Consider the following 10,000-nt stretch of genomic DNA (forward strand, 5'->3'; position numbering starts at 1 on the left):
TCACCAAGGCAAACGGACCAGACAAGCCAATCCGATTGGTTTTGATCTAATAAAAGCGTCCCTTCCATCTCTGGTCGGGACTCTTTTTTTTTTTTTTTTTTTTTTTTTTTTTTTTTAAACTTTATTAATAATACAACAACATTAATTTAATTATACAACATCTTAATATATAACTAAGTATGATACAAAAAGTCAAATACAAGAAACTATTCCCATACTATTAACCCACCACCTCAAATAATTAGTGGGTCCTTATTACAAACTACTAATTGGCAGTGTATTACTTGTGTGGCACTAACTACGGGCATGATTAATAAGTTACTTGTTAGACTACCTTACATGACTATTCTAGTGTGATCTGCAGTGTTACAGTATGTGCCAGAAGTTATGCATACAAACCTACTGTTATTTAGCCTGCCCACCGAGCTAACCCCAGTGGGCGTGCCCCTGGCACTGGGCTGGCTACGACTTTAACTTCACTGCAGTCCCTACCTGTTAGTATGTTAGTATTTCTAATTCTTACTTAAACTACTTTCTACTCAAAAAATAGTTGTGCGATAATTCCAATTCCGGGTAGTGCACCTGCCATCCTAGTCCGAAGACGCGGCGGATTCCAGCCATGAAATGGCTGGCCAGATCCGCGCCTGGCGGTAGTGCAGGTGCAACTCGGTCAAGTTCGGTTTGGTACTTGATTAGTTCCTTGCCCTAATAAAGTCCCTCATGACTTTCATTGAGATCTCATTTGCCAGACTGTTGAGGACTCTGAAAGTGTCGGCACGCCGCAGCAAGGTATATGTATCTTGGCTAGGAAGTTGCGCTCTAAGTTCACTTGCCACTCCATCATACAACGTGCAGTTGTAGATGACGTGTTCGGGAGTTCCTTCCGGAGCACCACAGTCACACGCTGGTGTCGCCTGTTTACCAAATCGGCAAAGGTATGCCGGATATGGCCCATGTCCCGTCAGGAAGTGCAGCAGACCCCTACTTGGCTGAAAGTATCCCATTTTTAATCTTTCTGCAACATCTGGAAGTAGCTCAAAAACTCGTCTCCCAGTTCCTTCCCCTTCCCACTGACTCTGCCATAGTTCCTCCCCCCTTCTCTTGATTGCGTATTTGTCCCCTACTTGCACACCCATGATTTCCCTAGTCTTTTCAACTTTCCCCTTTGTTACCCAATACCACGCTGCCTGCTCCCTAATTTTTATATCAAGGGGACATAATCCCATAATAACTAGCAACGCCCCCCCAGGAGTAGTTCTGTATGCCCCAGCAGATCTTAGTAGCATACTTCGCTGCACCCTCCTCACGGCCATGGCAGGCGCCACCCTCGTGAGCCTGTGTGCCCAGACCCCGCTGGCATACCCTACTAAGGAAGTCAGAATACTATTATGATATAATTTTATTAGGTGGGGGGGTAAGTGAAATCTTTTATGTCCTATGTTTATTAAGTTATTAAGGATTTCTATCGCGCGCTGGGCAATCATTTCTATGTGCGTCGCGTAATTCCATTTTTCGTCTATTATTACACCAAGATACCTAGCTTCGCGTCGCCGGAGAACTGGGGCTCCCGCAATCCTGACAGTTGGATTTCTTATCAGACTGCCTTTTAGTAGAAGATATGTTGATTTGTGTGGTGCAATTCTCATTTTTGCCTCTCGGCACCATTCCTGGAGAATTTGCATTGACCTTTCCACTTTTGGCTCTAAGTCTTCTCGGCTACGGCCACCTACCAGCAGGAGGAGGTCGTCAGCGTAGGCTATCACGTCTAGCACATCTCTACATTGTTGTAACCTGACTAACAGGGGCTCTATGTTTACGTCCCAAAAGAGTGGCCCCAGGACCGATCCCTGGGGGCACCCCTTCGTACAGGTCTTACTTACTCTCTCGCTAGGCGATGATAGCCAGACCTCCCTGTCCATGCAATAGCTCCTCAGACAGCCATACAGGGGCCCTGGACACTCCATCTCACGCAAACGTGAGAAGAGCGAGGGCCACCAGAGGTTGTCAAAGGCGCCACTGATGTCCACCATGATGCCTACGACATACTTGTGCGTGGATGAGCCACAGACCTCAGCCGCCAGGGCGATTGCGTCAGACGCTGATCGCCCCGGCCTAAAGCCGAACTGCCTGTCACTCATTCCACGCAGCATCCTATGTGCGGTCAGTCTGTCCGCCAGCAGCCTCTCCAGCAGCTTCCCCATGGTGTCTAACAGGCATATAGGTCTATAGGATTTGGGATCCATAGGGTCCTTGTCCTTTCCTTTTTGTATGATTACTACATTTGCAGTCTTCCATACTCTCGGAAATTTCCCAGCTGTGAGACACTCATTGAAGAGCCGCGTTAGAGGAGCCACCAGCTGTGGGGCGAGGAACTGTACCACCTCTGCTACAATGCCGTCCGGTCCTGGCGCCTTCCCCTTCTTTAATGATTTGATATGTGCTGCAACTTCTGCTTCAGAGAAAGGGTACACTCTAGTATTATTGGTATATTCTAGAGAATCCTCCCTGCGGATTTGCCTTTGAGAGTCATCATCATCATGTTCATCATCGTCCGGTAGCAGAGTGCGCAGGAGAACTTCAGCAGTTTCCTTCCACGACTCTGTCACTCGGTCTCCATCTCGGATGGTCGAGAGAACCGCGGGGGATTTAACCTTTTCCCTTACGAGTTTGTAGGGTATTCCCCAGGGATCGGTATCGAGCTGATTTAGCACATACTTCTCCCAACTCCTTGTTCTTACTTCCTTTAATTCCCTTTGAAAATTTTCTTTCTCATCTCTGTAGCGCTGCAGCCAGTATTGCTTCTCTTGCCAGACGGCACTTCGCTGGTAGTACCTCCTCGCCCGTCTAACAGACCGACGCATACCTTCCAGTTCGGCAGTCCATGGTGATGGTGAGGCCGCCACGGCCCTCCTCCTGGTTGGCACGGCGACCTTTACCGCCCTAACGATGGAGCCTACCAGTTCTTCGGCGTACCTGTCGACATCCAGGCCACCCTCAGGCAACGGAGGAACGTCACACTCCTGAGTCAGGCATTCCCAATTTGTCTTGTGATAGTTATATTGAATCTCCCACCCCAGGTCCCAGCGGCACTCTTCATCTCCTATGCAAAAAGTAATCAGGTTGTGATCGCTTGTGGTAGCGTGCTCTATCACATTCCAGCTGTGGATAAGGTTTATAGCATTCGGTGACGCTAACGTCACATCGATGTTGGTGCCTTGTCCCCCTCCTCCTGCATAGGTGGGGGGGTTCCCTGCTTTATTTACTACCACCAGCTGTGACGCCATTATTGCTTCCTCTGCCCTTTCACCATTTTCGTCCCTAGTGCCGCTGTGCCATAGGGGGGATTTCGCGTTCATGTCTGCTGTGATTATTACCTTACGCCCACGTAACGCCATCATTACCCTGGATAGATGTTCTATGAAATGTTCGAAATTTCCCCCGTACTGAAAGTACATATTGACAATATATAATATCCCAGTGGGTGACTGCAACTCGATGACGTTACAGTGGCAATCAGAGAGTTGCGCTATTTTTGTGGCTCTGAGGGCCTTATTTGTTATTACTATTAACGCCCTTGGCTCCTCTCCTGTAAAAATGGTTTGCCATGTTTTCGACATGAATGATATTTGCCCGGCCCAGTAGTATGGCTCCTGTAGACAGAGTACATCTAGTCTCCTCTCCTCCACTACTTTTCGGAGTTCCTGCATGACCAACCGACTATTATGAGTGTTTAGCTGCCCTACCGTGATTGAATTTAGGGTTGTCATTAAGGAAAATAAGTGTGAAAGTAACATTCAGGCCATGATTTGTTAAAGTCGAATGCTACTCTACCATTAGCTAGGACAGCCTGTGCATAAATTTCGTCCAGCTTGAATTCTTCACCTCTTCTCTCAAATACTTTCTTCACCAGGTCACGCAGGGCTCCGAAATCAGTGGGAAGATTCACTGACTTCAGCTGTATTCTATCTACAGCCTCCATCGCCGTGAAGGTGACCATTCTGCCATGTTCATGACCTACGCGTACGACGTGCCTCAAAGCTGTAGTGAGGATCGCTGGTTGCTCCAGACGCGATAGCTGCATCGCGAACTCCAAGTTGGGATAGATCCGTCTTGGGTCCGCTCCTACAGCCGGTTTATCGTCTTGCAGCTGTGCCATACTTGTGCTCGTAGTGGTGCTTGTGACTGTGCTGTCTTGCAGGGTAAAAGTTGGAAGACTCCCTGGGACAGGAGCAGAGCTGTTCCTTCTGGGTAAAGATTGAGGCTGTGAGCCTGGGTTAACTGCTTTTCCGTCATGCTCCTCATTTTCTTCTTCAGGTTCTGTTTGGATACAAAGATCAACCATTTTTACTTCCTGTGTCCCTTTTAATTCAAGCTTTGAGACGAAAGTTTCAGCTTCAGGGTTTAATTTTGAGTGAGGAGCTGGAGATGTTGAGGGTGGAGACTCACTAGCAGCCCAGAAGTCGTCTACAATTACCTCAATTTCTTTTATTTCGTGCATTATTTCTCTTATCTCTTCGAATCTCGGATCAGAGTCAGTTTGTGTACTGAAGTCAATCATCGTTGCTTTTCGTTCCTGCATTTGTTTTAGAGACTTCAAAAATTTATTAAACCTTTCTGCCCTTCCAGCGTCCCTTTTTCTTTTGCTGGGAGACTTCCTTTTGATGTTCGTCCTTCTTATGTTGCCAGCATCAGCCATAGTCAATTCGGGATATGAGTCTCTGCTCTAGCAGTTTGTAGGTCGGGCAGTTTCTTCCTGCCATACCACAGGTTTTCTTTCCTCTCCGTGTGCAGGGAATGCACACCACGGACTTCTTACATTCCTTCCTCATATGTTCCTCCTCTCCGCATCTGGAGCAAGCAGGTTTCCTACTACAGTATTTGTGTATGTGATCAATATCCCCACAGTTCTGACACCGGGGGACAACAAGGTAGTCCTTGACATTAACAGAGTGAAAACCTATGTATACCCTGCCCATAGCTGTCAATTTCCTCCATAGGGATCCTGTGACTTCTGCTACGTGGTGGACTGTATCTTTATCCTTAGGCCCAGTTTTAAACCTAAGTTTAAAGTCTTTTAGGAAAGTTTCCATGTTGCTTTCTGAGTCCAAGTTTTGTTCATAGATCGTCTTACACAGGTCCTCGTCCGTTATGGACTTTGGCACATCATAGAGAATGACCAAGGGGTTCTTCTTACGGGGGGGTTCACATTTGACTGCCTTACATAGCTGTTGATTCGCCAAAAGCTTGTTCTTGTCCTCCTCAGTGGCAACGTCGACAATCACTACATTCTTTGTAGCCTTAATCCTGTTAATTTTAATTTTGTCCTTAACTGGGTTGACTGAAGTCGCGAAGACTTCTTGGACCTTCTTTATGTTCTGGCCAGGCATTGGTCTCAAAAAGACCGCAGTTTCCGGCCGCTTGGACACTTTGACAATAGTTTCTCTAGTTGTGGGAGCCTTGGGTGCAGCTTGCGCCGCGACCCCGGCCCATGTCCTAGCAGGCTGTTTCCGGAGCCTTTCATTCTCTCTTTCGAGCTCCTCTAGTCGTCCTTCGAGTTTGGCGTTGGCTATTGCCCATGCCGCCAACTCGTTTTTCAATGCCTGTACCGCGGTTTGACTGATTTTACCGTTCTTTACGTTATGGTCCAGGAACTGGCTTAATCTGAGATGCCTTTCCATGCTGCATTCTACCATTGCCTGACCCAGGCCTTCCTGTGGCGAGGGATCAGCTAGCGTCGAAAGCCTCGCAGGCGCACTCAAATCGCTTGTCTCGTTTGTAGCCATCATTATTTGACAAGCGAAAAAAAGGGGTTGGGAACCCGTCTCTTTCCCCGGACCGGTTCCTCTGGCATGGGGGGGGACTAAGACTGCAGCTCGCTCACCAACCTCGCCCCTAGGTCAAGAGCATTCCTGAGCTGTCAGGTTCAGCGCACCGTTTCCAACGCACTGGTCCTCTTCAGCGGCCTCCTCATCGACGATTTCACCCAGCGATCACCGGCAAGTGCACCCCGCACTCCGGAGAAGCGGATGCACTTCTCGCCCTTCGCCGCCTACTCGCCCGAGCTTCCACCTTTCGGCCAAGGACCCGCTCCTACTCAGGTGGCGGGCCGGTCACCCAGTCTTTCGGCGGTCTGGACCCAGCTAACCTGGCCCAGACGATGTCACCACCATCTGGGTTTGGCGGACCACGCCTCGGTTACCCAGAGGCGCGGCGAAGCACCCTTGCCGAATCGCGCCGAGGTCCCACGCCGACAAAAGAGGTCGCCAGCATGCGGGGCACCTGATGGTCTGTGCCCTGCGTAAAAATAGGGGAGGGGAGGGGAGCAGAAGCTACCCAGTGGTGGGGAGTCGCCAAGGCGCCATCACCCACCCCCGAGCAGCCCCACTCGACCCTCCCCTCCCCAGGGACAGATGTTGTGTCCCTCTTGCGCAGCTTCCCCTGCGCCATGCACCCTTTGCTTTCGCCTTGGGTTGGGAGACATTTAACGTCGTCCAGGACGTGAGGAACGTCGGCAGCCGGACTGGAGGGCCCCAGGAAAGCCGTGAGGCTCACCCTCATACCCTCGCCCGACCACCGGGCTCAACTCAAGGGAGACAGGTGGAGTGTCTCCCGTAACGCAGCTACCCCTGCGCCATGCACCCTTTGCTTTCGCCTGGGTTGGGGGCGTTTTACGTCCTACCATGACGGGAGTTTAACGTCCTTCCTTGACACACGACAACCCTCACGAATCCACAGCCCAGAGATAGACATGACTGGGTCTTATATTGTGGAGTTCGACATCATCGAGACGGTGCGGCACTCAAGCCCGAGTTACGTTCCCCATGGGGGTCTCCACACGTACCGGGGGATCATGACCGACCACGTCTCACCCACCGCTTTTGCTAGTTCACGGTGGGCCAGTGCAGACCGTGAGGATTGCACCCAGTTAAGGGCTAGCCTTTTAACGTCATGCATGGACGGCCCTTCCCGTGTTAGCTTCACTCCTTTCGACGGAGCTACTGAGCGCCAGGGCCACGTCAAGGCCACGGGATAGGACATTGCGGTCCCCGCCCCACTCAGGTTCCTCTGAGCCAAGAGCACTTCAGACGTGTCTGAGGATTTCCAGGAATCAGAGGGTCTCCTGGCGGTTTTAACCCAGTTTCGGAAGGCAACACACCTCCCCCAGGTGACGCCACGCAGACCGCTTTCCCAGCGTCGGGACTCTGTTTGCATGTATTAGCTCTAGAATTACCACAGTTATCCAAGTAACGTGGGTACGATCTAAGGAACCATAACTGATTTAATGAGCCATTCGCGGTTTCACCTTAATGCGGCTTGTACTGAGACATGCATGGCTTAATCTTTGAGACAAGCATATGACTACTGGCAGGATCAACCAGGGAGCTGCGTCAACTAGAGCTGAGCAGCCGGCCGCCCGGGAGTGTGTCCCGGGGGCCGCGCGAACACGCAAGCGTCCGCTCAATTATTCTGCAAACAGGAGGAGGCCGAGCTCCCCTGCACGATACACCTCGAAACCCTCTCAGGTCCCGGCGGCGCGCAGCGCCGTCCTAGGTACTTGGTCGGTTTCGAGAGAGGCGCAATCGCCCGGAGTTAGGCGAGTAGACGGTTTTAGTGCGAACACCCTTGCTCCCAACTGAGCTTGCCGCTGCCGACAGAGGCCCGGGAGCGTGCTGTCGTGGCATTGCCGGCGGGAGACAACACGCGCCACCTATGGTGACCGGCAGCTCCAACGCCAGCGCCACACAAGGGCAAAGCCCCACTTGGGTGCAGAAGCGAACTCTCCCAGCACAGCGCACGCGCCAACACGTCCGCACAACTGCGATACAAACCACCTGCAAGAACCGCTGGGGCGACCGAGCAGCAGACGGCGTCGCGGCGCCGAGTGCCAGGCGGCGGCGCATCCTCAACGCACACAGTCCTCAATCAGACCAGCACACTGCAGATGTCCACCGCGCTTCGCACCGGGCTCGGCTGAACCAACTTTGGCCGCCAGGCGCCGCGTGCAGGGTGCGCCGCAGCGTAGCTGCGCCGCCTGCCGAGCCCGTCGGCTGGCGCTCCTGCCACTCGGCGCCCCCCACCAGCCGCCTGTTGCGCGTGCGCCCACGCAGCGCGCGGCCAACACGCCGGGCGGCCCCCCTTCACCGGCCGGGAACAGTCCCACCAAGCCACCGCCGCGTATCGCTTCATACCCACATGGGCCTAGTCACGTGTGTGGATGTGGCGGGTACCGCTGAAACAACCGGTTAATAGCTGTACCGATCGTCGCCATCACAGATTCACCTCCAGCGTGAACAACCGCTCAACAACGGATTTCCAGTTCATTTGCGTATCTTGGGCAGTAAACGTAGATGTCCACCTACATTTGCGAATTCAACAATTCTTGCATGCCAGGATGTCATGTGTCACGACACGCTACATCAGACCACATACACACTGCGACATGTGCAGAAGAGAACACGTGGAAGGTGGCCCGCGCACGTATGCGATGTCCCTTCCGCGATCCACTGTCAACCGGCATCTGCGGCATGTCCCAGATATGGAACGCGGTCCACCAGGGTAGCACTTTGTGTGAGGCAATACGACAAAGTCGGAATACACGCGTCACTACATCACACGGCTCACGCTGACCTGACCTGACTCACCGCACCACCACCCCCAGCGACCCAGGGTGACATACAATGCGTTCGTACGTTCCTCCCACACGCCTCTACGGCGTACCACAGTGCAACCTAGCTGTTATTGGGAGACGAGACAAGTAGCATCGAGCACAACATATGGAAATTGAGATTCGACACCGTTGGGCACAGCCAGCGTACGGTCACACGTATCACACTACTTCACTCTGTACGTAACTACCGATGATCGGTACAGCGTGTGGGTTACGCGTACGACATCAGCGGACAATGGACACAGACCATACCACGACGTACACTGAGGGCGTCGACATCTGAACGCAACTGAACAGCTGCGAGGCTCATTTAACACTCAAACGCCAGACCGACCAGCTTGAGAGGACGGAGACACAAAGAGAGGGGCAGAGGGGGGGGGGGGGCGATATAGTCCTATTGCAGTACAATTGACAGTGGATAGCGGGAATATGTGGAAAGTAAGCAACACTCGCAAGACATCTACATGAGGATAACAACGACACCAGAGATTCCGAGCAGTGAACTATGTTAGGCAAAGGGACAACGTGGGTTAGGTTAAGGGACAACGTGGGTTAGGTTAAGGGACAACGTGGGTTAGGTTAAGGGACAACGTGGGTTAGGTTAAGGGACAACGTGGGTTAGGTTAAGGGACAACGTGGGTTAGGTTAAGGGACAACGTGGGTTAGGTTAAGGGACAACGTGGGTTAGGTTAAGGGACAACGTGGGTTAGGTTAAGGGACAACGTGGGTTAGGTTAAGGGACAACGTGGGTTAGGTTAAGGGACAACGTGGGTTAGGTTAAGGGACAACGTGGGTTAGGTTAAGGGACAACGTGGGTTAGGTTAAGGGACAACGTGGGTTAGGTTAAGGGACAACGTGGGTTAGGTTAAGGGACAACGTGGGTTAGGTTAAGGGACAACGTGGGTTAGGTTAAGGGACAACGTGGGTTAGGTTAAGGGACAAATTGAGTTAGGTTAAGGGACAAATTGAGTTAGGTTAAGGGACAAATTGAGTTAGGTTAAGGGACAAATTGAGTTAGGTTAAGGGACAAATTGAGTTAGGTTAAGGGACAAATTGAGTTAGGTTAAGGGACAACGTGGGTTAGGTTAAGGGACAAATTGAGTTAGGTTAAGGGACAAATTGAGTTAGGTTAAGGGACAAATTGAGTTAGGTTAAGGGACAAATTGAGTTAGGTTAAGGGACAAATTGAGTTAGGTTAAGGGACAAATTGAGTTAGGTTAAGGGACAAATTGAGTTAGGTTAAGGGACAAATTGAGTTAGGTTAAGGGACAAATTGAGTTAGGTTAAGGGACAAATTGAGTTAGGTTAAGGGACAAATTGAGTTAGGTTAAG

The sequence above is a fragment of the Schistocerca gregaria genome, unplaced genomic scaffold (assembly GCF_023897955.1).
Source record: "Schistocerca gregaria isolate iqSchGreg1 unplaced genomic scaffold, iqSchGreg1.2 ptg000699l, whole genome shotgun sequence".
Classification (NCBI taxonomy): Eukaryota; Metazoa; Arthropoda; class Insecta; order Orthoptera; family Acrididae; genus Schistocerca; species Schistocerca gregaria.